At 45.0% G+C, this 26,880-nt stretch overlaps 1 protein-coding gene across 3 annotated transcripts in view; it reads left to right on the forward strand.

The window, feature by feature from the left end:
• Positions 1-5,405: 5,405 nt before the first annotated feature.
• CUX2 (cut like homeobox 2) overlaps positions 5,406-26,880 on the forward strand; it is a 384,154-nt gene continuing 362,679 nt past the window's right edge. Inside the window, exon 1 of one of the 3 annotated variants that reach the window (XM_051972782.1) lies at positions 5,406-5,650. The gene's annotated coding sequence lies outside the window, so the exon portion shown is untranslated. The remainder of the gene's footprint in view (positions 5,651-26,880) is intronic. The other 2 variants (XM_051972780.1, XM_051972781.1) reach the window with 2 other exon arrangements.

The following is a 26,880-nucleotide window of genomic DNA, read 5'->3' on the forward strand; positions in this document are numbered from 1 at the left end:
TCAAATTTTGGCTCTGCAAATGACTTCTGGGAGTGATCCTGGGCCACTAATTTGCCATCCTGGGCTCCATTTCCTTCTCTGTAAAATGAGGGGGTTGAAAGGAGTCAGGAAGAAAAATGCTATCTTCTGGCAAAGAAATTATGGTTAAGAGTGATGTGTGTGTGTGTGTGTGTGTGTGTGTGTGTGTGTACACATAGACAATGGGGGGGGGAAACTGTTTTACCTAACTCTACATGCTTGTAACAGAATTTTCTCCCTTGTTTCTCATGGGGGAGGTAGACAGAGGGAAGAGAGAGAGAAGGCAAATCATCATTTGAAAAAAAATCAATTACAAAATAAAATAAAATAAAATCAACGAGGGTTGAACTAGAGATAGGTCTCTAAGGTTCCTTTCAGCTCAAAATCCATGATTTTCTTCTAAGTCTCGACTTTCCACCTTTTCAAATAGGTTTAGTAACACTGCACTACCTACCTCATCAGGCTATTGAAGGAAGTGCCAATTATGGAAATGTGAATTAATATTGCATAGAGCCATGATTAGAATGAGCAGCAGCTAGGTGGAGCCATAGTGCACAAAGAGCTGGGCCTGGGGTCAGGAAGACTCATCTTCTTGAGTTCAAATCTAGCTTCCTATACTTACTAGCTATGTGATCCTGGCAAGGGGAGACAGAGGCCATTTGTTACCTCATCACTGAATGGGCATGCTTCAATCAAACTGAAGCCTGTTAAAGACCTGAGCATCCTAGGCCATCTCCAGCCATCCTGATCTATATTTTGCCACTGGACCCAGAAGGCTCTGGAGGGGAAAGTGAGGTTGGTGACTTTACGCAGCTCTCCCTCACTTATATCCAATTCATTTGCAATTCATGACATGAAGCCATGGTTCTCTTCAAGAACAAGGACAAATAAGGAATGATCTGTGTGACCCTGGGCAAGCTAATTAACTTCATTTGCCTCCATTTCCTCCTCTGTCAAATAAGCTGGAGAAGGAAATGCCAAACCCTTCCAGTATCTCTGCCAAGAAAACCCCAAATGGAGTCACAAAGAGTCAGACTCAATTGAAAAGTGATTGAACAACAACTTCCTGACTCCGGAAACTATTTAAAAAAAAGGGGGGGGGGAAGTGGAATTAAACAATAATAATGATTAAAGAGCAGTGATGGCACCTTCTGTCCAGGGTACTGAAATCTAGGTGATTAGTATCATAGGCTCAGAGAGTGGAACAAGAAGGGACTTGTCTATGAGGCTATTTAATCCAATCTCCTCATTTCAGAAATGAAGTTCACTGAGACCCAGGCAGAAACCTTTAACATATTAGCAGAATAATCAGAGTAATCAGCAAGCTATCAAGTGCATAGTACAGTGGGAAAAAATTTAGCATTATGGGGCCTGACTTCAAATCCTGCCTTTGCCAAATTCCTATCTGTGTGACCTTAGATGAAATACTTCATGTACCTGGACCTCAGCTATCCTTTCTGCCATTGGACTAGATGGCCTCTGAGGTCCATTTCATTCAATTGGTCCTATAATAACTACCCTCCAGTTTTCTGGCCTGGCTCTGCCTTCCCTCTCCTTAGTGGTGTTCTTCCCAGCAGTTGCTATCTCCACATAGGGTCTTATGACATAGACTTGGGTGTCTCTCCAACCATGATTAAATTTTTCTTCAAAAGTTGATTTAAGAGCTTCTCTTATGCTGCTTATCACAGGCACAGGAATGGTCGGTCACATCTAGGTTATTATACTCAATCACCCAATCAACAAGCATTTATTAAGTTCTTATTCTAGACTAGGCCCTTGCCTTAGGTTCTTGGGTTACAAAGACAAAAATAAATCTGTCCAATTTCTATTGAGGGAAAATTATACAAAATATAAGGTAATTTTGTGGAAGTGGGAGACCACCAGTTGGAAGGAGATAAGAAAGGCATTTTACAGAAGGTCCTTGATCTTCATTTTGAAGGAAATTGAGAACTCAAGATAAAATAATATTAGGGAAAGCAGAGGCTAGACTATGGAGTGCATGGAGAAAAGTCACAAATGGCCAAGAGGACTGTAAAGGTAAGAAGGAACCAGGTGGTGAAGAGTTTGCATTGACCTTAAGAAACTGTCCCTCATGACATTGTTTCACCAAATATTGCTTTAACACACTTTTGCCATGTCCATAGTGGCAAGGCCAGCAAACCCAGGAATTCTAGATAAATTATCTGACCAGGAGGCAGGTACCTAGGAGGTCCCTGAAATTTTCCATGGCCAATATTCTGTCAGAACAGCAAGAGATGGATTAGCTTATGTTTCCCTGAAATCATCTGCCCAGTATGAATACCTGTAGTCTCACAGCCTCTAGAATCAGGAATACACAGGGAAACTGCCAAATTTGGGAGCTGCCCATCTGAAATGTGTTGGCACATTGCAGCAAGCAGTGGCTGTTACTAGGACAGTGCCAGAATGACCTCACCACAGTGCATCATAGAAACCATCCTGGCTTTGCAAGTTGAAAGTTGACTTGATCTATCCTACCATTTGGACCACAAAAAGCTTGCCCACGTGCCTCTTAAATACGACCCACAATCACAGCGTTTTTGAACAAACTCTGTCGAAGGGTAAATCCTTAAAGGTTTAATTTATTATTGTCGAGATTGAAATAGGAACAGATGCCCTCCTAATATGAGCCTCCACATCTAATAAGGCATCCTATCACTGTGTGCTCAGAATATTGCAGAGAGACGTCTGAAATTTATTTTGTGAATAAAGCAATAACCCACTAAGCAAAACTAATATGTTTCGGCACAAACAGAGAGACACCATCATCCAGTATTTATGTAGCCAGCCCATTCTCTGTGGTGCTGCGACTTTCACCATTAAGGTTGTTTGAATTCTTCCGAGACCCGTTTGTATTAAGTCACTTAGAAATATCACCGACTTAAAACAATCTGAATTATTGGATTTTTTTTTCCTTGCTGCTCTAGTATAAGCATGTTTGCCAGGGCAATTTCTATTAGGGCCAAAGGTGCAGTGTATTAGTTCTGAGTCCAGGGAAGTTCCCAAATCTTTATTTAGAGGCAGATTGTCTCCAGTAGCTGAAACAAAGAGAAACATTACTGTTGAGTATTTTTTTTTTTTAAGACAGCATACAAACAAAATATTGATTTACTTGAAAATAAAGTTGAGGAGGGGAGGAGGGAAGTTGGTCTGGATGTGAATGCTTTCAAGTCCTTTTTTTTTTTTTAAACAAATCCCCAAAAGGGAAGGTCAAAGATGCAGGTTTATAATGGTACTTAAGAGAAAATGGCTGCAATTGAAATTTATGTTTATGAAATTTTTCTAAATTTATTTTACAGAATGAGAGGGCTGTAATTTACCCCCAGTGAAATCTTTAAGAGTGACGACAAATATATATTTCATGTAGAAGTGTAACCTGTACCTCCTCCACCATCACCTAGGTTCACTTGGAATGGTTTTTTAATTCACTTCTTGCCTGGGTATCCCAAGTGTAAAAGCTTGCCTTTTGGGACTCCAACAAATTCTGATTCTTGCATTAATATGTTTATCCAAGCTCGGGGAAAATGTATGGGGGAAAACTATCCTGGAAGAGAGCACAGTGTTCACTTAAACAGCCTGAATGATTGTGAGCTCACCAGATCCCACTTTCTTCAGACAAACATCTGAGGCTTATGAAACAATTATTTACATTACATTAAAAACTTTAATTGCCTCAAAGCACGTGCTCCCAGGCGCAAATATTGGAAAATCATCAAAAATCGCCGTCATGAATTTGCTCTTTTTTCCAACTCTTCTAAACTTTATCTTTTTTATAACCTTCTGTATTGATCTATTGTCCCAGAACAAGAATGATGTAAGGAGCCCTGGCTTGGTCATAAAATAAAATATCATTTCCATTTGCTGTCCATAAAAACAATTTTTAAAAAATGAAAAAGGGAACAGTGATTCTTTCTTTTTCTTCTTCTTCTTTATTTATTTTTATTTTTTGATGGTGATGGTGGGGGCACAGGAGGTTGTGATACAGAAAACGTTGTCGGAAAGTAGAGAGAGGGGTAGATTGAGGCACCCCAGGGCCAGGCCGATTCCTGGGTGGGATGCTGCCTGGCCGGCCGTGTGCTTGTGTTCCTGACTCGGGCTGACAAGCCAGGGCACACGTGTTCCCGGAGCAGACGCCAGAAAGGGGCGGGCTGGGGGGGAGGGGGCGGCGATCAAAAAGCCGAGAAGAAACACTGCGCTCCCTGTGGTCCGGTCCCCGCGTGACGTTGGCCAGACTGCCCTCGGGGCGTGCGGGGGTGGGGGTGGGAATTGTCAGAGTCCCAGAGGGTCCCCAGCTTCCTTGCTGCAGCCAGAGCTGCCGTCCCCTCCTCCTCTTCCTCCCCACGCCCCCACCACAATATAATTTTGGTGATGATAATGGGACGCTCGCGAGCGCTGCAGCTCTGGACGATCTTAAGGAGGCTTGGGCGGCTGGCTGGGGAAGGTCGCACAGTGGTGACCCCAAGGTTGGGATTGGGGAGCTGGGAGACGCGATCTCCGGATACAGATAGGTTAGGGGCGGAGAAGCCAAGGCCACAGGAAGCTAGAAGCTCAGATTGCAAAAGAAAACAGAAATCCTAGCAAAGTCTGAACTTTCTTTTTCCCGGGAGGGGGAGGAAGAGAACAGGTGCGGGGGAAGCTCCGAGTTCCTCCCCTCCCCCAGTTGGGGAGACTGTCCCCCTCCAGGCCCCAGAGCCGCCCCCCCCTCCACCTCCCGCCAGGCCGGCTGGCCCCCTCCCCCCTCCGGATTTGCTGCCTCCATTGATCTGCACGCCACGTTACGTCAGTATTGATAAGTTTGCAAAAAGACAAAGTCAAGTGCGATCCTGAGGCACCCTGCCCCCAGACTTGGGGGAATGCCTGGAGCGCTACTTCGGCCCGGGAGCAGGATCTAGAGGGTCAGCGAGTAGGGCAGCGGGCAGCGCTGGCGCCTTCTCCGATTCCCCCCCACCCTCTTCCAACCCTTGCGTCCGTCCCTCCAACCCCCCTAGCTTGGCCCAGCCCCGCCGGCGGCTCCCAGACTCCCCGCCTCCGCCCGCGCCCTCCGCTCCGGGGGGTCGGAGGGGGCCAGCAGCCGGCTGCTGCTGCTGCTGCTGCTGCTGTTGCTGCTGCCCAGCGCTCTCGGTTCCTGCGATCCGCCGCGGCGGCGGCGGGGCGGAGGAGGAGGAGGAGGAGAAGGAGGAAGAGTAGAAGGAGGAGGAGGAGGAGGAGGAATAGAAGGAGGAGGAGGAGGAAGGGAGGGGGTGAGGAGCTGGTGCCGGGCTGGGGAGCGCGACACACAGACACACACACACACACTCACACACACACACACACACACACACACACACACACACACAGGAGGGAGGGTGGGAGACCACGCGGGGGCGGGGGAGAGCGCAAGAGGAGAAGAGCAGAGGAGGGAGGGGGGGCGCCCGCGGCAGCCCCCGGGCTGGGGGAGTCCAGCCCAGATATTGAGTCTAGCCACTGAGAGAGCCAAACTCTTGTGTGTGTGTGTGCGCGTGTGTGTGCGTGTATGTGTGTATGTGTGTGTGTCTCTTCAATAGCCCCCAAGATGGCCGCCAATGTGGGATCGATGTTTCAATATTGGAAGCAGTTTGATCTACGACGGCTCCAGGTTAGTGGGGAAGCGCCAGCGGCGCGGCATTGGGGGAGCCTCGGGACGCTCCCAGGGTGCCCCAGAGAGGCCCCCGGGAGGGAAGGCGCCCGCTGGGCGCGGGGGTCGCGGCGGGGCCGGCCCGGAGAGGGGGGGACTCGGCCGCCGGCCGGCTCCCCATTGATAGGTATTAGAAATTGATTCAGGCGCTGCTCTTTGTTCGGTTCAATCATCGATTAGCGGCCGCGACCATGGAGCAGCGCTAGAGAGCTCCCCAAGCCGCGGCGGCGGCGGCCGTGGTGGTGGAGGTGGCTGGCCGGGGGAAAGGAGAGGGGAGCGGAGCCGAGAAGGCGCCGGAGCTTTGGGGGGGAGGGTGTCCCGGGCTCGGGCGGGCTGCGCACCCCCTGCCCATCTCCCGGAGCTCTCTCCCCGCCCGCCCGGCTCCCTTGCCTCACTTTCCCCAGCTCTCAACTTCTGGGCGGCTGGAGAGGAGGAGGAGGGTGGCGGGGGGAGCGCACTGCGTGCCTCCCGGCTCCCGGCACTGGCGGGGAGAGCTGGCACGGGAGGGGGAGCTAGGGAGAGAGGGAGGGGAAGGAGACAGAGAGGGAAAGGAGGAGGAGGACCAAGAGGAGGAGGAGGAGGGAGACAGGCAGGGGGAGGAGAGGAGGAGGCTCCGAGCCCCGCCACCAGCAGCACCTCCGCCGCCTTCGCCACCGCCACCAGCGTCGGCCCGGCTGCGCAGGACCCGCCACCACCGCCGCCGCCGCCTGCCAGACATCCGGGGCGGGCGACCCTGACCGCTGGGACTCTGTCGCCTCCTCCGACTTCTCTGCCCAATTCTTTTGGGGGTTTGTCATTTCTTCTTCTTTTTTTAATCCCCCTCCCTAACCTTCCCCTCTTTCTCCATTCCTCGTAGAATCCCAAGCATTCTCCCTCGTCCCGAGCCTAGATTTTAATAAAAACAGAAAACATAACAAAATCGTGTTGGAAGGGGGCTCCGGGGCGCGGAAGTTTGCGTTCCCACCTCGGAGAACTCTTAATAGACTGGGATAATTGCAAAGCAGGTGAAGGCAGCCTGAGCTCCTGTTAACTTTTAAATAGCTGAGTTGTATGTATTCTCTCCCTCTCTCCCCCTCAACCTCCTTTAAGCGAAGCCCTTCCACGTCGAGGGGGAGTAATGTTCGAACGTCTGATCCAAGAATCTCAATCTCTCTCTCTCTCTCTCTCTCTCTCTCTCTCTCTCTCTCTCTCTCTCTCTCTCTCTCTCTCTCTCTCTCTCTCTCTCTCTCTCTCTCTCTCCCCCACCCCCCTCTCCTATATTCTCTCTTTCTTCCATCCCCCCTTACCTCCCTTCTGTCGATCATTTAGGGTCCGCCCTATTATCGCCCGGGGAGACGACCGGGGGAGGTGGGATGGGGGTTATTTGGAGGGGGTCAGTGTTGCGACTCGGTTAAGGGTGAGGGAGGGAGAAATTAACTTGCCATCATTTCTGGAGTGCTTGGGACGCGCCCCTGTCTCTTGTTCTAACTGCTGCAGCGGCGGATTCCCCCATAAATGTTTAAATCTTTGAAGTAGAAATCACAGCGGGAGAAGTTGGGGGCAAATGGTGCGGATAACAGACCGATTATGGTATCCTGACTTGTTTGCCGTGACATTAGCTTAAGATAAAAGATAATCAGTCTGGAGATAAAAGGAACCAGCCTTTCTTTTTCTTTTTCTTTTTCCTTTCTTTTCTCTTTTTTTTTTCTTCATTATTTATTTTTTTGGCCTATGTGCAAATCTTGTTAAGTTTCTCCCTGCCGGAGACTGACTTCCTCCTCTTTGCCCTGCTCTGCCCTTCTCTTTTGCCTCCTTCCTAATCTTCATCCCTTCCCGGCTGCCCCCAAATCCCACCACCCTCCACCCTCCCATCCCACTCCTGCACCAGCCATTCATTTCTTAAAGAGAAAAAAATAAAATAAATCTATCTAGATGTCTGCTAATAACCTGGAATATGAAAGTGACTTTCAGGTTCCCTTACCCAGGAGTTTTGCACGGGAGGAAGAAGAGGAGATGTGGGGTGGGGGGTGGGGAGAGAAGTGCCTGAATACAGCAGTTTTCCAGTTTGCAGAAAGAGAGAGAGAGAGAGAGAGAGAGAGAGAGAGAGAGAGAGAGAGAGAGAGAGAGAGAGGAGAGAACAACGTTTTCAAAGAGTGGGGTGAGGGAGCGCGTTGGGCTGGCTACCCTGTGTTGGGGGATGAAGGCCAATTGTAATTGTATTCCCTGCTAATGTTTGTAAATTAGAGCTGGGTACTCGGAGGGCACCGGCTCTTTATTTATGATTGATGTTCTGTAACATAAGGAATGACAAGAGCGTGGCAAGCAGACAGGGGAGAAAGCCTGAGGAACAAGGAAATCATCGCTGGGGCTGGCAAGAGCCCCCTTTGTGGTCCCATTGTTATTCAGGTCTTGAGAATTTAGCGTAGAGATTTACAGCCCTGCCACTTGATTCCATTCATCCCTGAATGTCAGTTAACAAAATTTTCATTAGGCAACTAATATTCAATCTTGCAAACCGGGCTGGGGTGAGCCGAGCTCTGGCTGAGGTGGGGGAGAAGAGTCGCTAGGTCTAGGGGGGGTTGGAAACCTGAGACAGTGTACATCTCTTCTCCGAGGCAGGAGAGACCTGTCTGTTCCTTTGTGGTCCCCTTTAGGTCACAGAGATCCGGTGTTCAGCTGGAGTGCCATCGGTCTGTGAAATTAACCATAAGCCCTTTGTTAAAATGTATAAGAGGACATTTGACCTGGGGTGGGGGGGCCAGTGTTTACATCCAGGCCATCTGATGGGAGTGAGAAATGAGAGGCAAATGAAAAAAAGGAGAGTGAACAAGATGTATGTAGCTGCCATCTATTAAAACAATAGCTTTGTGAATGTGACCAGTAATGAACAGACTTAAGTCCAACATGGAAACTAGTGGGAAAGGAGAGTCGGCTCATTTACATGGATATTAAATGACTTTATCCCTGTAGGATATTCCAGGGTTCCAGAGGCTGCTGTCTGCTTCATATGGGAGCACTCGAAAATACAATGGAACAGAGGCTCCATAATGAAGCAACAGCCCCAGCATTTAAAAAATATTGGGGCTTTTAAGCCGATTACAGGCCGCATTTGCAATGCTCCACCCTGGAAAGTATATACAGGTATCACAAATGGGCAGCTACTGCCAATGGTTATTTACAGCAATTTTGTTCCAGACAGATTACGGAACTGAATGCTTTTTTTTTTTTTTTTCCTAGGGATCATCTATTCTCTGGTACTAACACTGATGACATTTATGCAATTCTCTCTCTCTCTCTCTCTCTCTCTCTGTTTGAAGAGGGAATGGGGTAGGAGGTGAGAGAGCCACTAGTTTTGACTGAAATGGAAAACTTTTGTCCATTCGCTGTTGAGAAGATAAGGGGAAGGAACTGTCAGACCCGGGTCCCAGGTTGATTTTGAGCCTGACTTTATAGCCTTAATTCTCTGTGTTCTGGTTGAGTGGTTAGCTACGTCTGGGTGCTGAGCTGGAAAGTGAACAACCCAGCAGAAGGGGCTGCCGCTGGGCCAGGACACACTGCCGGCACCGCCCCTGGATCCTGGCAAGGAAGGTGACCTTGTACCAGCCTGGCCTAGTGCCCTCTATTAAAAAAAAAAAAAAAGAAAGAAAGAAAAGGAAACGGTTCGCTTGATGATTCCCTCGAAGGCCACATCTGTACACAGCAGGGCTGTTTACCTGGAATGGGAGGACAGGCAGAGTGGACAGCGGTGATGAATTGTGGACATATGTAAAGCGTGTTAGATGATAGGCTCCAACACTGGAATGCTTTGATCAGAGAGACAGACCCCCGGCTGCCCAGTCTTCCCCCCCTCTTCCCTTTTTCCCCCTCTTACTGCTAGCAGACGAGGAGATGAGAACAGATAAAATTCTCTCCGAGATAATGCTGGGGCATATTTCATTTGGTTATGAGATTGCTTTATGGTGTACATTACTAATGCAGTATTTTTTTACAGCTTTCCTGTGTATCATAGCCATAACAGGATTCTTCATACCTTTATGATTTTTTTTTGCTTTAATTTGCAGCCTTTAAAAAATTTTTTTTATTACATTCAGAGGATGGGCTTTTTCTTTTTGCTAGCTGAACCCTCGGTGTTTTCTTCACACGGGGTTTCGGGGGAAGCTCGGTACCGGTCCGGAGCTTTCAATCTGAATGCAGATTCCTACCTCTGAGACCCACCTGATTGGGTAGGTTTTAGATTGGAGCATCTCCCCTTGTCGGGGAACAGAAACGATGATGGTTGCAGCTCGAGTGTGTTTCTCAGGGAAGAGTTGGCTCAGCAGCAGAGGCGCTTATAGGAAGTGGGGCAGGGAAGCAGATTGAATGGAGTTCGGGGAAGAACTTCAGCAGAAAGAAGGCTGAGGTGTCTCCCGTCTTTGAGTGGCGGCCGATGTGGCTGGTGGCAGACTTTGGCAAAGCACCTGCCTGGGATTGTGCTTCATGGAATGTTTTCCACTGTTCAAAGTTTAGGGAAAGAATGCGGATGTGATTAAAATATTATAACCTTATGATATTCTGAAGAGCATAAATTTTACATATCAGCTAGAGAGAATTTAGACATCCATTACATGATATGACAGGTTGACTTATCTAAATGTGCTATCATTTAACAATGTGTCAAAATTCTTCTTTCTATAGATGACAGCGGTAAATAAGCTATCAGTTTTGTTGGATGAAGCTTAACTTTGGAAACTTGGCTTAATGGCGTGTTCTTGCTTGGGGGGGTGGGAGAGTGGGTGCGGTATTGGTAGGCAGGAAAGCCTGGCGTGACCTTCCCCCCCCTGAGACACAAGCTGTCTTTCGAGATTGACTCTTTAGAGATCAGTGTCCCATATGGATCCTCAGCCTATGGCAGAGAGAAATGAGGAAGGAGGGTGCGAAATGACCCTGGCATCCTCTGCCCCTTCCCTAGCCTTCCCAACACCCCTGTCATCTAGAAAGAGAACAATGAACGTTCAAATGAACCAGTTTCCATCAGTAGCCAGCCCTCGGTGGACGACTCCATCCTGCCATTCTCTGGGAGTCTCTGTGATTCCCTAGGACAGAAGGCCATGATGGGAAGGGGGTGTATGTTGATGGGGAGGTAGATGTGGATCGGGGTGGGGTGGGCACTACCAGTAGAACTGGAGTTAGCTGGTAAATCTTACTTAAATAACTATTGATGCAATGAGGTGGGTGTGTGTGTGTTGGGGTGGGGGCGGGGGGGACAATTACATCATCCCGCTTCCATTTTGCCGTTCAGTGATGAGGACGTGAAAAGGGCCAAGGGGGTGCGCAGGAAAGTCTCCTGCTTCTCAAAGATTTACTCTCCTTTTGATTGCTTGATGGTGGGCACACTTGGAGTTGCTAAAAGAAATAATAAATAATGACCTCTCATCCCTCACAGTTTTAGTTGTGGGTTATTTTAGATTAATGCTGTGTTGTTAAATAGATCAGGGAACAGCTTTCTGGAGTTTTTTTTTCTCTTCTTTTTCTTTCTTTCTTTTTTTTTTTTAACCTTCTGTTAAAAAGATATAGAGCATGGATTGGTGTCTCAGCACTTCAGAAATATTCCACTTGCTGTCTGTGGTGGTAACCTTTCTTCTATCAGATGGAATCGCAAACAACCCTGGACTGGTTCTAAATTTGTCTCGAGGAGATGGCAGACGTAGCTGCCCAAGAGCTGTTGTTTTCACACTGTTGGCTTTTTAATTTTTTTTTTTGTTAAAGCGTAGTTCATGTGAGTTCATGTGGGGCCACCCAGTTGCCCACTCAAAGACTGGTGCAGGCAGAGGTGAGAAGAGGGCTGCGAGAAGCCGTGGTCTGGCTTGGCCTTGGCTATTGAAGTCTCTGAATTGAACTCCTGGGCAGTTTCCCTTCTGTGAGTTCAGTTGTGCAGTGCCATGGAAATGAGAGGCAGTATGGTCAATTCAAAGAGTACAAGTTGCAAATGGGAACACCTTTGTCTGCTTATACCTTTTGCCACCAGCAAAGCAGTGGGACTTGAATCTCTCTCTATCTCTGTGTCCCTGCCTCTGTTTCGGTCTTCTTTTTCATTCTCTCTCTGTCTCTCTGTTTGTCTCTGTCTCTGTCTCTGTCTCTCTCTGTCTCTGTCTCTCTCTCTCTCTCTCTCTCTCTCTCTCTCTCTCTCTCTCTCTCTCTCTGTGTTTGTCTCTCTTTCTTTCTCCTCCTTCCCCCCCTTCTCTCCTTCTTTCTCTTCTCTGGCTCCCTCCATCTGGCAACCACAGAGGGAATCCATCCAGAGATGGGAATTCACTTGTCCAAAGTCTGAACTTGAGCCCAGCATACTTGACTTCTAGTCAGATGCTCCTTTAAATGTGTTGTAAGGGAACACAATAGAGAGAGCACTGGGCGTGGAGTCAGGAAGATGTATCTTCCTGAATTCAAATCCGGCCTCAGATACTTTTAGCTGTGTGACCCTGGGCAAGTCGCTTACTTACTGTCTGTTTACTCATCTGTAAAATGAGCTATAGAAGGGAATGGCAAAACCACTCCAATGATTCTGGCAAGAAAATCCCAAAATAGAGTCATAGAGAGTTCAACAATAATAGAAGGAGTACCATAGTTGCAGTCCAGAGAGATCTCACCTTTCACACTTTTAATTGGCAGTGTGATTCTGGGCTAGTCACCCCCTTCTCTGTTCTTCTGTGAGATGAGGTTAAGGGTCTCACTACCTGCCCGAACTGATTGGTAGAAAAGAAAATACTCTAAGCTATAATGTGCTAAGGAAATGTGAGTTATTTTAGGGTGCAAAGGAGTCTCCAGGGCCAGGAAGTTCAATATCCTCCTTTTCCAAGGAAATGACATGAATTACCAGATTCAGTCAGAGTGATGGGATTTGAACCCGGGACCTCTAATTCTAGAATCAGCGTGTGCTTGTTGTATTCTACTCCACTCCCAATGTCTGTGCAGGCTATTTATCTTAGTCCAATCTCCTTCCTGGGGTTGTTGGGGAAAAAAGAGAAACGCAAGTGTTTTGAGGAGTTTTAAGTTATAAGGAAATAGTATTTTTGAGAGATCAAATAATTATTGATTTGCATTTATATGACACTTCCATCCATTGTCTTATTTGACACAAGAGGCAGATGAGGTGATGGATGCGCTTTTGACAAAAGAGGAAACTGAGTCTCAGAAGATAAGCAAATTTCCTGCTATTTTAAAGATGGAATTTAAAGTCGAGCCTTTTTGTCTAGCCATTCTAATCTATGTGGTAAGGATTATTACGTTCCTAGGCACTTTGGGGAAGGATGCTTCGGTCCCTTAGCACGAGCCGACTAAAGTCAGAACATTCAATCAATCAATCTGTAAATCAGCAAGCGTTTGCTTGCAGTGTGCCAGATACTGTGCCAAGTGCTGGAGAGATGAAGAGAGGCAAGGAATTCACATTTCTAATGGGGGAGCCAACATGCAAATAACCTTGCATACAAGATATATGCAGAGCAGATGGAAGATCCTCTAAAAGGGAGAACAATTAGAAGGTGGGAGTATCAGGAGAGGTCTCTGGCAGAGGGTCAGGCTTGAGCTGAGCCTTGAAGGAAGCTGCCAAAGAAACTAAGAGGCCGAGGCTGGGCAGTGGGGGGAGTGAGGGGCAAAGCATTCTGGGCGCAGGGTAGTCATTGAGAAGATGCACCGACTGAAGGCTGAGTGATGTGTTCTGGGAGAGGTAGGGAGGCCAGCAGGGCTACACTGTTCAGGCTATGGATGGAGGCCTGCTCTAAAAGGCTGGGAAAATGGGACTGGGGCGAGGTGGTGAAGGGCTTTCTGTGCCAACATTAAGAGTTTAAATGTATTCTTGAAGGTAATGGGAAGCTGCTGGAGTTTATTGAGTAGGTGGGTGAGACGGTCAGAGACACACTTTCAGAAAATCCCTTTATTAGCTGTGTGGAGGAGGGATCGCAGTAGGAAGAAACTTGAGACAGGGAGAGAAATTAGGAAGCTATTGAAATAATCCAGGTGAGGGGGCTCAAACTAAGGTGGTGCCCTTTTGTTCTTTCGTTCATCTGACATTCTCTTTATTAAGCACCTTCTGTGTGTATAGCATTGTGCTTGGTGTGAAGGCCACAAGCAGAGAGATAACACAGGCCCCAATGTCAAAGGGGGAGAGGGGAACTCACAGCCCAGTAGTGGAGAAATCAACCATTTAAACCATCAGCATTTGTTAATTGGCTACTAGGTACCAAGCAGGTGCTGGGTTTTGAGACAATAAAACAAAAAATCAAACAGATCTTGATCTCAGGGAAGTAGCTGTCTGTCTGCCTGTCAGTCTGACTGTCTATGTATTTATCTGTGTCCTCCCATCTGTCAGTCTATCTATCTGTCTGTCCATCTGTCAGTTTGTCTGTCTATCTCTGTGCTTCCATCTGTCAGTCTGTCTACCTATCTCTCCATCTATCTGTATTTCTCTCTCTCCATCTTTCTTCCTTTTTCTATCTTTCTGTTATATATTTATATATGTACACAACACATATATGTACACACATGTATAATATATGTATAGTTTGTCTCTATCTACATAGATATATTTCCACAAGTCACATGTGCAAATCTGTATATAAACACACACATACACATATCTTTACATAAAGATATATGCGTATTTGGTACATATTTACAGATGTATGTGCTTATACACACATTCAATTTAATTTAAGTACTTATTGACCACTTACTGTATGTCATGTCAGGTACCACGCACGAGAAATATAAAGCCAAGAATGAGACAGCTCCTGCCCTCGAGGAGCTTCCATTCTCTGTGGGAAATGTCACACACAGATAAGTCCATACAAACAATACACAGAGTAATCCCAAGTTAATTTCTGGGGAGGACCAAGGGTAGGAAGAGCTGAGAAGCTGTCCAGATTTCAAGCTACAACAGTCTAAATGTTGTCTACCACAACTCCTTCATTTTAAAGGATCAAGAAAAACTTCCTGGAGGAAGTGCAGGGTCTGTGTGGAGCCTTGAGAGAAAATACAGGTACTAGGAGTGGGAGCTGAGTGTATTGGGACAATATCAACAATTTAAGGAACTTTTTCCAGTTGTTTTCTTGTCTTTCTCCTCCCCACTCCCTTTTTCTCGAGTGTCCATGATGAAGAAATTGGACTTATAAGATAAACTATACATTTGATTTCCTAAGAACTTGGCAAACACTCTGGACGAGAGTAGCCTCAATGATTCCTGGGCAATTTTGGTTGGTTTTTTTTTTTTTTTTGACTCTAAATTCTGGGTCACTCTGATATACACTAGAAGTAGCAAATGGCTTCTGATCCATATTGGCTGGCTGATTGGGTCACTTAGCTTCCCATGATCCCAGGCAACTGGCCATGGTTCTGAAATTGCCAGTCTAATGCCATTGACAGAGGGAGTTTCTTCAGTAGGAGTTTCCTATATTAAGGGGGGGAAAGGTAGCATGTGTAGCAGTTGAAAAGTACTAGCTTTGGAGTCAAGGAAACCTAAGTTCAAATCCCATCTCTGATGTTTACAAATCATGTTTGGTATGTGCTTTGAGCAGTGACCTAAAACTTATCTACTGTTTTAGGGGGTCCATGATCTGCCCTTGTAGAGGGAGGTCACCACACAAGAAATTTCCATCAAAGTCACATATCCTTAGAAAAAGAATATAGGATCTGTTATTCTGCCTTCTGTCAGAAATGGAATGGACTTCGATTGTTCCCAAATAAGGGTCAAAACCAGTTTTTTTTTCTTATTTGTGTCTGACACTCATGTCCCACCTGAAAAGTGGCTGTATTTCGGAGAGGAGGAAAGTGACTTGTTCTCATTGTATGTCATAAGATAATAATAATAACAATATGACCTAGGATTCCCCATGTTTCAGTTTACTTATCTATAAAAAAGGAGATTTTACAGATTGGCATTTTAAACATGTTTATAGTTTGAAAAGTGCTTTACAGATATTTGGTCCTCATAACAATCCTGGAAGGTGAATGCTATTATTATTTCCATTTTATAGATAAGGAAACTGAAGGATGGAAGGATAAGTAATTTGCCTAGAGTGACACAGTTAGGAAGTATCTAAGACTGGATTTGAATTCAAGTCTTTGTGACTAGTTTAGCCCTGAGTTATCAGAGGCCTCTGCTTCTGTCCTAGAGAACAGATTCATGTACTGAGAGCTGGGAGATGACCTAAGTCCAGAAATTTTTAGTTTTAATGTATGTTACAGATTCCTTTGCAATTTTGGTGAAGCCTGTGGACTCCTGAGAAGAAAGTTTTTAAATGTATAAGATAAAAACATAGGATTGCAAAAGAAAATCTATTATATTGAAACATAAATACAAAAATATATATTAAAAATGCACATAGATTAAATATACATGTGTGTATATAATTTTAAAAATAGACCCCAAGAATCCTTGAGCTAGTCTGACTCGAAAAAATTGGCCCAATAGGTGAAGAGAAAGCTAGGCAAAGGAAGTGAGTAAGAGAAAAGAAATTGGAAGGACCTGAGTTCAAATCCAGATGCAGATACCATCTGATCAAGCCACTTAACCTCTCTGTGCCTCAGTTTTTTCATCTGTCAAAGATAACATAATATTGATAAAGTACTTTTCAAACCTTAAAACACTACAAAATACTAGCTGTTAGTATTAGTTTCTTGCTCAAGTTCGTAGGTGTTTCTAGGATACTGAATTTAGAGTTATTCAGACCTGAGTTTGAATCCTGTCCTTGCTACTTTGACTCCGAACAAGTCACTTATTTCTCTGGGTCTCAGTTTGCCCTTGCATGCAAATGGCTTCTGAGGTCTCTTCCTACTCAATAACTATGATATGATCCCATGATATCAATAGAGATGAGACTTGTATTCATGAAGCAAACTCCCACGTGAGGAAACTCCCTCTATCAGTGAAGGTCAGCATCTTCTCCCCAGTTGGAGAGTGGATATACTTAGTCTTTCTGTCCTAGATCCCTCTTGTAGTTGTCTGGAGCCGACAGGCTTCTTCTCAAGGATTCCTTTTAAATAAATAAAATATGAAGAAAGCCCAAATATAGAAATACAGTTATTAAAATAGGAAGAAAAACTCAAGGACCCCAAACTAAGAAGCCCCATCACAGTGAGTTGCCTCCAGCATTAATAGATTATGAGACACATAACTAGGAGACACAGACACTGTGTTTCAACTTCAAGGCTGGTTCTCCATCTGCCATATCAAGCACCCTCCTATAAATGTAAACAGTAAGTGGTCAGGGAAGAATTTCAACCTGGCTCCTTTGATTCCAAATCTAGTCTGTGTGGTTATGTATAATAAACTCCTTGGTGATGCAGTGAATACCGTATACAGATACATGTTTAATTTCGAAGATTTCTCAGTTACTCCCAAATTGCTTATTTTTTTTAAAATTAAAAAAGTGATTAATTATGTATGACCTTAAACTTGTGGTTATCCAGAAAACATAAAAGAGGTTATCGGCTGGCCTTTCCAGGCTTGCTTTTTTTTTTCTCTCCTTGCCCCTAGATCTCTCCCAATACATTAGGTAGGCCCTAAATGAAGCAAAGATTTTGATATTAGCATTAGTCATTTAAAGGAAAAAAAATCAATCTGAAGGAATCTCTGGACCTGAACTGGCTGCCCACATGAGCTGCTCAGAGAGGAATGGTACTTAAGACTTTGTTTGAGCTGGTGTCTCTCAGACCCAGGCTGTTGGGTAATGGCGCTTTGGGAGCCATTATGGTCTATTGACTTTCGGAGGCGGGCTGGAGTGTGGGTGCCGTTGACATGGAAGACCACAAAAGTGGCCCAGAAGCTGTTACGGTCAGTCGGGTCAGCGTTCCTCAAAGCACCGACGGGCTGGACCTTTGGGGGCCGGAACAGTGCCCCCGGACCCATCATGGTCTGTGGCTGCGGAAGCTTCTTCCCTGACCTCCTTTTTCCCTTCACCTCAGGCACTGGGATGACCCTCATCCACCTTCTCATCGATCTTCTTGACCATAACAGCTTCAAGAGCTGATGGGCCAGGATGTCTGTGAAAAATCAAATGGTGGGGCTCCGGGTGGATGTAACTTGAGAGTGTTTACCAGATGGCTGGTTCTGATACAGGTGATGTTTGAGGGCAGCAGCCAGGCCTTTGGGATCTATCCCCTCCAATTCCCAGTGCGAGTCCCACTTAGGAATTTGTTTCCCCATTAGATCAGCGGGAATCATTGGGAGCTGGGGATGGTGATGAGAGAATAGCATGGAAACCGGAGTGAGCATTGTATCTTGGGAACTTGGATTCAAATATTGACCCTGCTATTATTTTTAAAGCTTCCTAAGGGGCAGCTAGATAATGCAATGCTGGCTCTGAAGTTAGGAGTTCAAATCCTGCTTCAGACACTTAACACTTACATGTCATTCAACCCTAATTGCTAAACAAAACAAAACAATTAAAAGCTTCTTAAACAAGTGCGATACAAAGTCAGTTTTTTCCGTGATTGTTTATGGCCCAGTTTCTTAAACTGTGGTTTGCTACCCCAAATGGGGTCTTATAACTGAATGTGGAAATTGCAAAATTATGATTTGTCGTCAGTAAAAGTTTGATTTGTATTTCTACTAAAGCAATTTCCTCAGCAGAGAATTGCATGTATCAATGAAATTCCAAGTCTGATCTCTTTCCCTCTCCTGTCCTCTTATTCTGATTTGTCTGCACACTACTTTTATTCTCTCTGGCCCAGCAGGGCAAAATGAGAGACATTTTGACCTACAGGCTCCATTGGATTAAATTCATTTAGCATTTATTAAGCATCTTCTCTGCTCCAAGAATTACAAGTTACTGAATGTTAGGGTGGTGCCTCAGTTTCCTCAACTGTGAAATCGGGATGATAGCACTTCCCTTTGATTGTTGTACAGATCAAATGAAATGTTTGCAGAGCACTTACCACAGTGCCTGGCATATAGTTGGTGCTATATAAATGCTTATTCCCTCTACTGTCTGCCACAGATACCAAACACAGGACTTTGTTATTCTATAGACAGTAAGAAACTGTTCATAGTCAGATCTGTGCTTTTGTGAAAGGAGAGATCCAATTTCCATTAGGCAGACAGTGCTTTCTAGGCTATGATCTTCAGGTGGAGTAAGGGTTGCAGATCCTCTCCTACGGGGCCTTCAAGTGCCCTTTCTTCATTTATCCTGTTGAAATCTTTTTCTTCAGTCAAGAGCAAACTTAGGTACCACCTCCATGAAGCCTTCCCTGATTGCCCTTAATAGAAAACATTGTCGGTTATCTCAGAATTTCAGAGAGCATTTTGTCTGGACCTCTCTTCCTCTGGAGAGGAGAAACTGTATTATTACAGAAACAAGCGAAATCAAAGCAAGAAGAGATGACCGCATCAGATCCCATCTGCAGCAAACCTTATCCATAGCCTTCCATCTCTCCACCATGAGGTGGGAAATGTGTTATTCTGGGCCAAAATCAGGCATTAGAATCAGAGTACACTCTATAGGACTGGATGCTCAGCAAGATTATCTTGATGACATTTCTGCTAAAACACAAACAAGGCCCCCTAAATCTGAATCCTCATTGTTCTGCAATCTCTCTCCATCCTGATCTTGCATTAGGGTAACCATCTTAAATTATCCTACCCATTACCTGAGACCCACATCAGATGCCAGCTTCTCCACAAAACTATCTATGATTTCTTCTCCTGCCCCTCTACAAGTCCTAGTGGCATAGGATTGTGGGCCTTCTTGGGACACTGTTTTCCATGTGACAGAATTATTCAAATATGCATCCTCTCATGCTTATTTCACCCTAAGCTCCTTGAAGGCAGTGCCTGATTGCCCTTCTCTCGATTGATACCTTCACATATTATCTTCCTCTTCTTTCTCCCTCCCTTCCTCAATCTCTTTCCCTCCATCCCTCCTTCTCCTCCTCCTCCTCCTCCTCCTCCTCTTCTTCCTCCACTACTTCCTCCTCCTCCTCCTCCTCCTCCTCCTCCTCCTCCTTCTCCTCCTCCTCCTTGTTCTCCTCCTCCTCCTCCTCCTCCTCCTCCTTCTTGTCTCTCTCTCTCTCTCTCTCTCTCTCTCTCTTTTTCACTTTAAGTATCTGAAGTTGGATTTGAACTCAGGCGCTCTCTCCACTGTGCCATCTGGCTGCCCCATATCTTCACATTCAGAGTCTCAAATGCAAGGGCCCAATAGATATCTAGTGAAAAAAGAAATGAATGAATGATCCCTAGGGCTACTAATTCAGTCCCCAAGTATATGACCACCAATACTACCATAGGTGTGGGCTGAAGAAGAATCAGACTGCTAGCTGCATTCATAAAACTTCTCCATTTTCCTAATGAGGGGATAATAAGACAAAAATAATGTTTTGATATTTTTATGGATCTACACAGTGCCTAGCATACAATAGGTGCTTAATAAATGTTTGTTAACTGACTAATCTGTGGAAAAGTAGTTTAAGCACTGGTCCTGGAGTCTGAAAGATCTTGTTTCAAATCCAGTCTCAGACCTCTACTAACCACATGACCATGGATAACCACTTAGCACATGGTTTCCATTTCTTCCTCTGTAAATAGTGAGGAGATTAGCACAATTCTTTGAGTTCTCATGGTAAAACAATCACATCCACATAGAGGTGATGAACTCAGCGTGGATTCAGAGACACATATACATATATACACATATGGACATGGCTAAAGTGGACTCTGTTTTGCTTAAGTAGCATGTTTGTAACATTTGATTTTTCTTGATTCATCAGTGATGGGGGGGGGAACGATGAAGAGAGGGAGATTATACAATCCTGAAAAAAAGTGGAATAATTTTTAAAAAGAGAAGGATGGATAAGGTAAGCTTCTAAGGTCCCTATTATCTCTGAACCTAGGATCCTGTGGTCAATGCCTCCAACGATGCAGACCCTAGACCTTCCATGTGCTCTTATCCCATGTAGTCCTTTGAAACCCTCTGAATGGAGGACCTGTCCATGGTTCTGAAGGTCACCTTTTGGGGTCATTTCCACATCCTTTGGGTATACCCATTTAGCAATCAGGCCACTGTTAGCCCCACTTCTTGCTGCATGTGTGGTTTAATCTCCTTTTCTGGATATATCTGTTTCTGGGATAGAGACTTTATTCCATTTTACACGTAGCCATCGGCAGGGATCTATGATTTTGCCCTTGTGGGTAAAAGGCAAAGATAATATAAGGTAGCTTTTTTTTTAAGGTCTACAAAGGGTGCTAGAGTAGGTCAGGGAAGGGAGTGCTATTTGTGTGGAGTGTTGGTCAGGGAAGGCTTGACAGAAATAGTTAGATTTGATGTGGACCTTGAGAATAAGTGGGATTTGGCTAGTTAAAGAAGAGTTCATAGAATGCTTGCCGGACATCATTTCATATGAAAAAGGTCTAGGGGTCTTCGTGGAGTACATGAATCAGTGGTGCAAAATAGCAGCCAAGGGAGGCCACAGAAAAGAGGGCCTAGTCCAGATCTAGGAAGGCGATGATGCTGTTGCACTTTGCCTTGATTAGCTCTCTCCTGAAGGATTGTGTTCCGTCCTTCACAGTGATTTAAGAAAGGCATTGATAATCTGGAAACCATGCAGGGCAGGAAGGAAAAAGGCCTCCTGATTGTGCCAAAGAATAGTCAATTGAGAGTGTACATCTAGAGAAGGGGAAACTGAGGAAATGGGGTGTCTACTTTTTTTGAAGAGCCATCATGAGGATGAGGGATGAGCTTTGTTTAGCTTGACCCCACAGGATTGAACTAGGAACCATGGGCTGAAGTTTCAAAGAGGTAGATTTGAGGTCAGGAACAATTGGAACTGTCCAGAAATAGAACAGATTGCTTTAGAAGATAGTGAGTCCCGATCACTCCAGGACTCCAGGCAGAGACTGGAATAATGGAAATTCTTGTTTAGCTATAGTCTTGCACTAGAAGCCTCTGAGGTCCCCCTGTGACCCCGATATTCTGTCTTAAAATAACCCTGTGAGATAGTCAGGGAAAGTTTCAATATGTTTATTTTATAGATAGGGAAACTGAGGCTCAGTCACAAGCAGAATCCTGAGTCTTTTTGACTCCAAGTCAGCTCAACCAGTCCATGCTGTTCTTCCAGAAAAAAAGTTGGGGAGCCCACCCTTGCTTCAGCTTGGGGAGCTTCTCCTGGCTTTCCAATTTCCCCATCTTCACTTCTTGATGCCAGGCCCTTTAGTGATACTGAAACATGGCTGGGTAATTGAATTCACTCTGGCTGAGGAAGCTAGAAAGGCTGTTGAAAATTAGAGTTTATCTTTAGCTCAGGGACTCTTACTTTGGAAACTGGTGACCCCAATTCTAGCCCTAAGAGTAACTCCTTTCCTAATTAATAAATCCATTAATTAATTGCACGCATACGGGGTCCATTAGAGATGTTTTCAGTGGCCTCCTGTCACCAAATGCTGGCCTTTTCCACCAGTAGAAAACTGCTCTGGAAAATGTCATCTCAAGACAAACAGGAAGGAATTCTTGCGCCTTTCCCCCTCCTCCCCCCATATCCCATCAGACTCATTCGCCCTCCATTGGGGACAGTGACAGAGACACCTTCCAGGCCCCATTTCCATTTCTTCCATCACTATTTAAAAATACATTTCTGAACCAGTGATTCCATTCAATTGCCTAAACATTTATTCAGCAGTTACAAAGTACTAGATCCTGGGTTAGAAGTCTTCCAGCTGGAAGAATGGTGGGAAATAAGCATTTATTAAGCACCTACTATGTGCCAGGCACTGTGCTAAGTTCTGGAGAAAGTCCCTGCTGCCCTCAAGGAGCTCCCAGTCTAGGGGGGAAGGCAATTATGGACAAACTATAAGGAGGAGACAACATATAATAAGGAAAACAATTATGTTGTTGGAATAAATTGGAAATAATCCATGCAGGGAAGACATTAAATTAATTAATATGAAGGGGAGTCCAGAGAGGCTTCTATAGAAGGTAGGATTTTAGGTGGGACTTGAAGTAAGCCAGGAGAAAGAGATGAGAAAGGAGAGAATTTTAAGGATTGTGGGACAGAGCCAGTGAAAATTTTTGGAGATGGGAAATGGTGTGTCCAGGAACAGGAAGGGGATCAGTGTGACTGGATCACAGATTGTGTGGAGGCTGGTGGAGAATTGCAAGATAGAGATTCAAAAAGTAGGAAGGGGCAGGTTGTGAAGGGCTTTAAAGGACAAATAGAATTTTATATTTGCTCTTGGCAGTAATAGGGAGCCATTGCAGTTTAGTGAATGGGGAGGAAGATGACACACTCAGATTTATAGGAAGAGCATTTTAACAGCAAATGGAGAATGTCTGTGATTAGGCTGAGGGGCTGAGGTGTGAGGTGATAAGGTTTTGCACCAGAAGGGTGACAGGGTCAGGTGAGAGAAGGGGGGTATTTGAAAGGTTACAGAATAGAAGCAAGGAGACCTAGCAACAGATTGGAAACGGGGAAGGAGGGGCGGGGGAAGGGGGAGAGAACGTAAACATCCAGAGTGACACATTGGGTTGGATAAAGCACAAAGTGCTGACCGTGGCCCTCACAACTCTTCCATCTGTTTTCTGTTTAGTTTTAGGTTTTATTCTTCTCCAGTCAAACGACTAATCTTTTGTCTCCTGTTCTTGTCTTCACCTTTGCTGTCTTGTTGCCTTTTTTCATCTCCTCCCCAGGCTTTGAATGTACCAGCCTCTCATCTCTAAGAACGCTGTGCTCTGCCTGGTCAGAGCCTGTCAGCTGTGTGTATTCTGGCTGACTCTGGGTAACGTCTTAGGGGAAGGACATTGATGAGCTGGACAGTGTTACCTGTGCCACTGTCACTGTCTTACAGAGGAGGGGAGGTTTGCAGCTCTTAGAGAATGTCAGGGTTTGGGGGCCTTGGAATAGGGGATGTCGGTCCTGGGAGGGTCTTAGAACAGGGGATGTCAGGGCTGGGGGGGTCTTAGAAAAGGGGATCAGGGCTGAGAGGGGCTTCTAGATTCCCTGCTCTATCTCTGATCTTTAAGAAGGAAACAGGTTTTTTGAGGGGATTTTCTTACATAGAGTTTGAAAGTAGACAAGGCCATCCAGAGATCTTATAAGAGAGCCCGGATTAAAATCCAGATCTTTTTATTATGAGATTCTCCCAGGGCTTTTTCTATCACATGATCCTGCCTCTATTTAGAAACTCTGGTGAATCCTTGATCCTGTGAATGTGCTGGTTTGGGTGCCTTCTCATCCCATGTGTTTCCCGCTAGGTCCTGCACTAGGTCCCCTTAGAGGATATTCATAATAGATTTCCATCTGTGCTTTGAAGTTTTGAAAGCACTTTCATATGTATTATCTCCTTGAATACTAAAATGGAATGGAGTACGTTTTTACTAAGTGTCTAGTAAAGTGCTAAGCACTTTACACATATTATCTCATTTGATCCTCACAACAACTCTGTGTGTTATTACGATTCTCATTTTACAGATGAGGAAACTGAGGCAGACTTTAGTCAAGTAACTTGTGCAGGATCACACAGCTAATAAGTGTTTGAAGCTGGATTTGAATCGAGGGTTTCCTGATTCCAGAACCATACCCTATAGTGGCCTTTAAATGACCTCTGAGGTCCCTTCTAGTTAGATCCCCTAATCTAAAACAGCCTGTCTATGCACAAGAATCCCCCTAATTTCCTTATCAATCAAGATGTTCGTCTTGACGCTTCTGAGTCCCTGCCCAGTTCTAGGTCTGTGATGCTAAATTTCATCTGGCTTCTGCAGACCAACCTTTCCAATATTTGAAGACAGCTTTCATGTTCCCTAAGTTTTCTGTTTTCCCACTTAAGTATTCTTCATCCCTTCCTTCAACATGTGACATGACATGGCTCTTTACCATCCTTGATGTTCTCTAGCTTCTCTGAATCTTTTGTAAGAAAGAAAAGGCCAAAGAAAGGTGGTTACCCGAAGGCTGGAGGGAAGAGAGAGAAAGAGACTCTGGATTTCTCCTGCTTTAAACTCAAGCCCTTTACCTGTATCTGTCTCAGGTCATTGACATACGTATGTTATGTGAGCATTCGTGGCCTCTCTGCTCAGGGAGCCCCCATCTCCCCTGCAAAATAAAGCAGTTGAACAAGCTCTCTCTAAGATTCTTTCCCCTCTAAATCTTGGCTCCTCTGAGCCTAAGCTAGATACAACTCATGTAGTGGAACCTGGGTAAAAATTTTTGACTGAAAAGCTGGACTCCTTAAAGGCTCTTTTTTTATAAGCCTCTTTTTAGCCAAAGAGCTATCTTGTCCCTTTCTCCGTAGCCTTCCTAGGAATGTCATTGGCCAATATTTGGCTGTATCATCTCTTTCTACTCTCAATAATTCCATGGCACAGAGAGGTTCCCATGTATCAAGGATCTCTTTTCCATTTCAGAAGAAACCCTCAGGCTTCTATTCCCTGACAGCTACTCTCTTAGAAGCACAATGCTAGATGGGAACCCTTGGCTTTGTTATCCCCCAGAGGCTCATCGCCCCGTAACTTGGTGCCCACTGGTTCCATGCAAGATGAGAGGTGCCAGGTATTGGGAAGGAGTCCAGCTGCAGTGCCTTGAGCCCTGAAAATGACTTTGGGGGAACCTCCAAGGACCTTCCTCCCTGGGGCTTCCACATTTGATGTGGCTGGAATATCAATTAGTTTTGTGAGGCAAGTGATTAGTTGTTAATGAGACTTGATAAACAGTGCACTCCCCTTGACCTTCTGCCAGGTCCTTGTTTCTTTAACCAGATAACCCTCTTGGGTCTGATCACGCCCCTTCCATATGTCATTGTGGTGTCATGATGTCTAGCCTGGTCAGGGTAGACTGTAACTTGGTTCTTCTTCAACTTTTTCTACTCATGATTGCTCTTCACTGAGACATTTTTACATGACCACAGCTATATATATATATGTATGTATGTATGAAATAGATATCTACATCAAACATTTACTGATAATAAAGCATAATTTCATGACTCCCATCTTCAGTTAAAGATCCCACAAGTGATCAACATCCTCAGTTTAAGAAGCTAAGCTCTACCTTATTCTGACAGAACTTATCTCCACTATTTTGGGAGTTGTCATATAAGTAGCCATGACTTTCCTAGGAAATATAGTGGAGCACTATGGGAGTTAAGAAAAGTAAGGCTATCAGTAAGATTGAAAGCATTAAGAGTCATGGGTGGGTACCTAAATCCTTGAGTCCAGCCCTCTTGATTTTGGCATGGAAAAACTTGAATCTGATCATAATCTGGGATGAATGGGTACCTAGATCATTGAGGTCATCTCTCCTGATTTTGGCATGGAAAAACTTGGATCTGGTCATAATCTAGGATGAATGGGTACCTAGATCATTGAGTCCAGTCCTCCTGATTTTGGCATGGAAAAACTTGAATCTGATAATAATCTGGGATGAATGGGTGCCTAGATCATTGAGTCCAGCCCTCTTGATTTTGGCATGGAAAAACTTGGATCTGGTCATAATGTGGGAACTGGAAGAGATTTAAGAGACAATCTATTCCAACTCCCTCATATTACCCAGGAGGAAACCAAAGCCCATGAAGTTGTAGGGACTTGACCAAACTTTCTTCAAGATGAGGAGGGTGAGGATTTAAACCCTTACCTCCCATCTCCATGTCCAGCACCCCCTCCTCTACATCTTCAGTTTCCCTAACTTGAAGGATGATGTGTCAATACCATGCTATCACGGGTGATGAAAACATGGGGAAATACCTTTGTTTTCTTGAGGTTCGTTATTAGGCCACATTTGGCACAAGCAGCGGAAGCTCGATCCAGACTTGGTTGCGCCTTAGTTTCCGAGGCTACACCGAGTGCACAATCATCTGCAAATAAAAAGTCATTTACCAGCACTCCCTCAATTTCAGTTCTGGCTTGCAGCCTTTTCAAGTTGAGGCATTTACCATCAGTTCAGTAGTTGATCTTGATGCTGTGTTCTCTTCTTCCTGAAGCAGGCCTGGGTGGGGACAGAGTGAGCCAGAAGTGGCTTTTCAGATCAATATGAGAATGGCAAAGACAGAGAAAGGAGTTGGGATACAACTCACTCCCAGGTTATTGTCCTTTTTTGAAGAGCTTAAAACTGATCTCTAGCACAGTATAAATAAGAAAAACTGGGACCTTCTCTCTAAATAGAAAGTCACCTTGAAACTAGATTTAAATCATTACTATATTCCAAGCATTGTGCTAAGTGCTTTACAATTATGAGCTCATTTAATCCTCAAAAGGATCTTGGGAATT

The sequence above is a fragment of the Antechinus flavipes genome, chromosome 1 (assembly GCF_016432865.1).
Source record: "Antechinus flavipes isolate AdamAnt ecotype Samford, QLD, Australia chromosome 1, AdamAnt_v2, whole genome shotgun sequence".
In the NCBI taxonomy this organism is placed as follows: domain Eukaryota; kingdom Metazoa; phylum Chordata; class Mammalia; order Dasyuromorphia; family Dasyuridae; genus Antechinus; species Antechinus flavipes.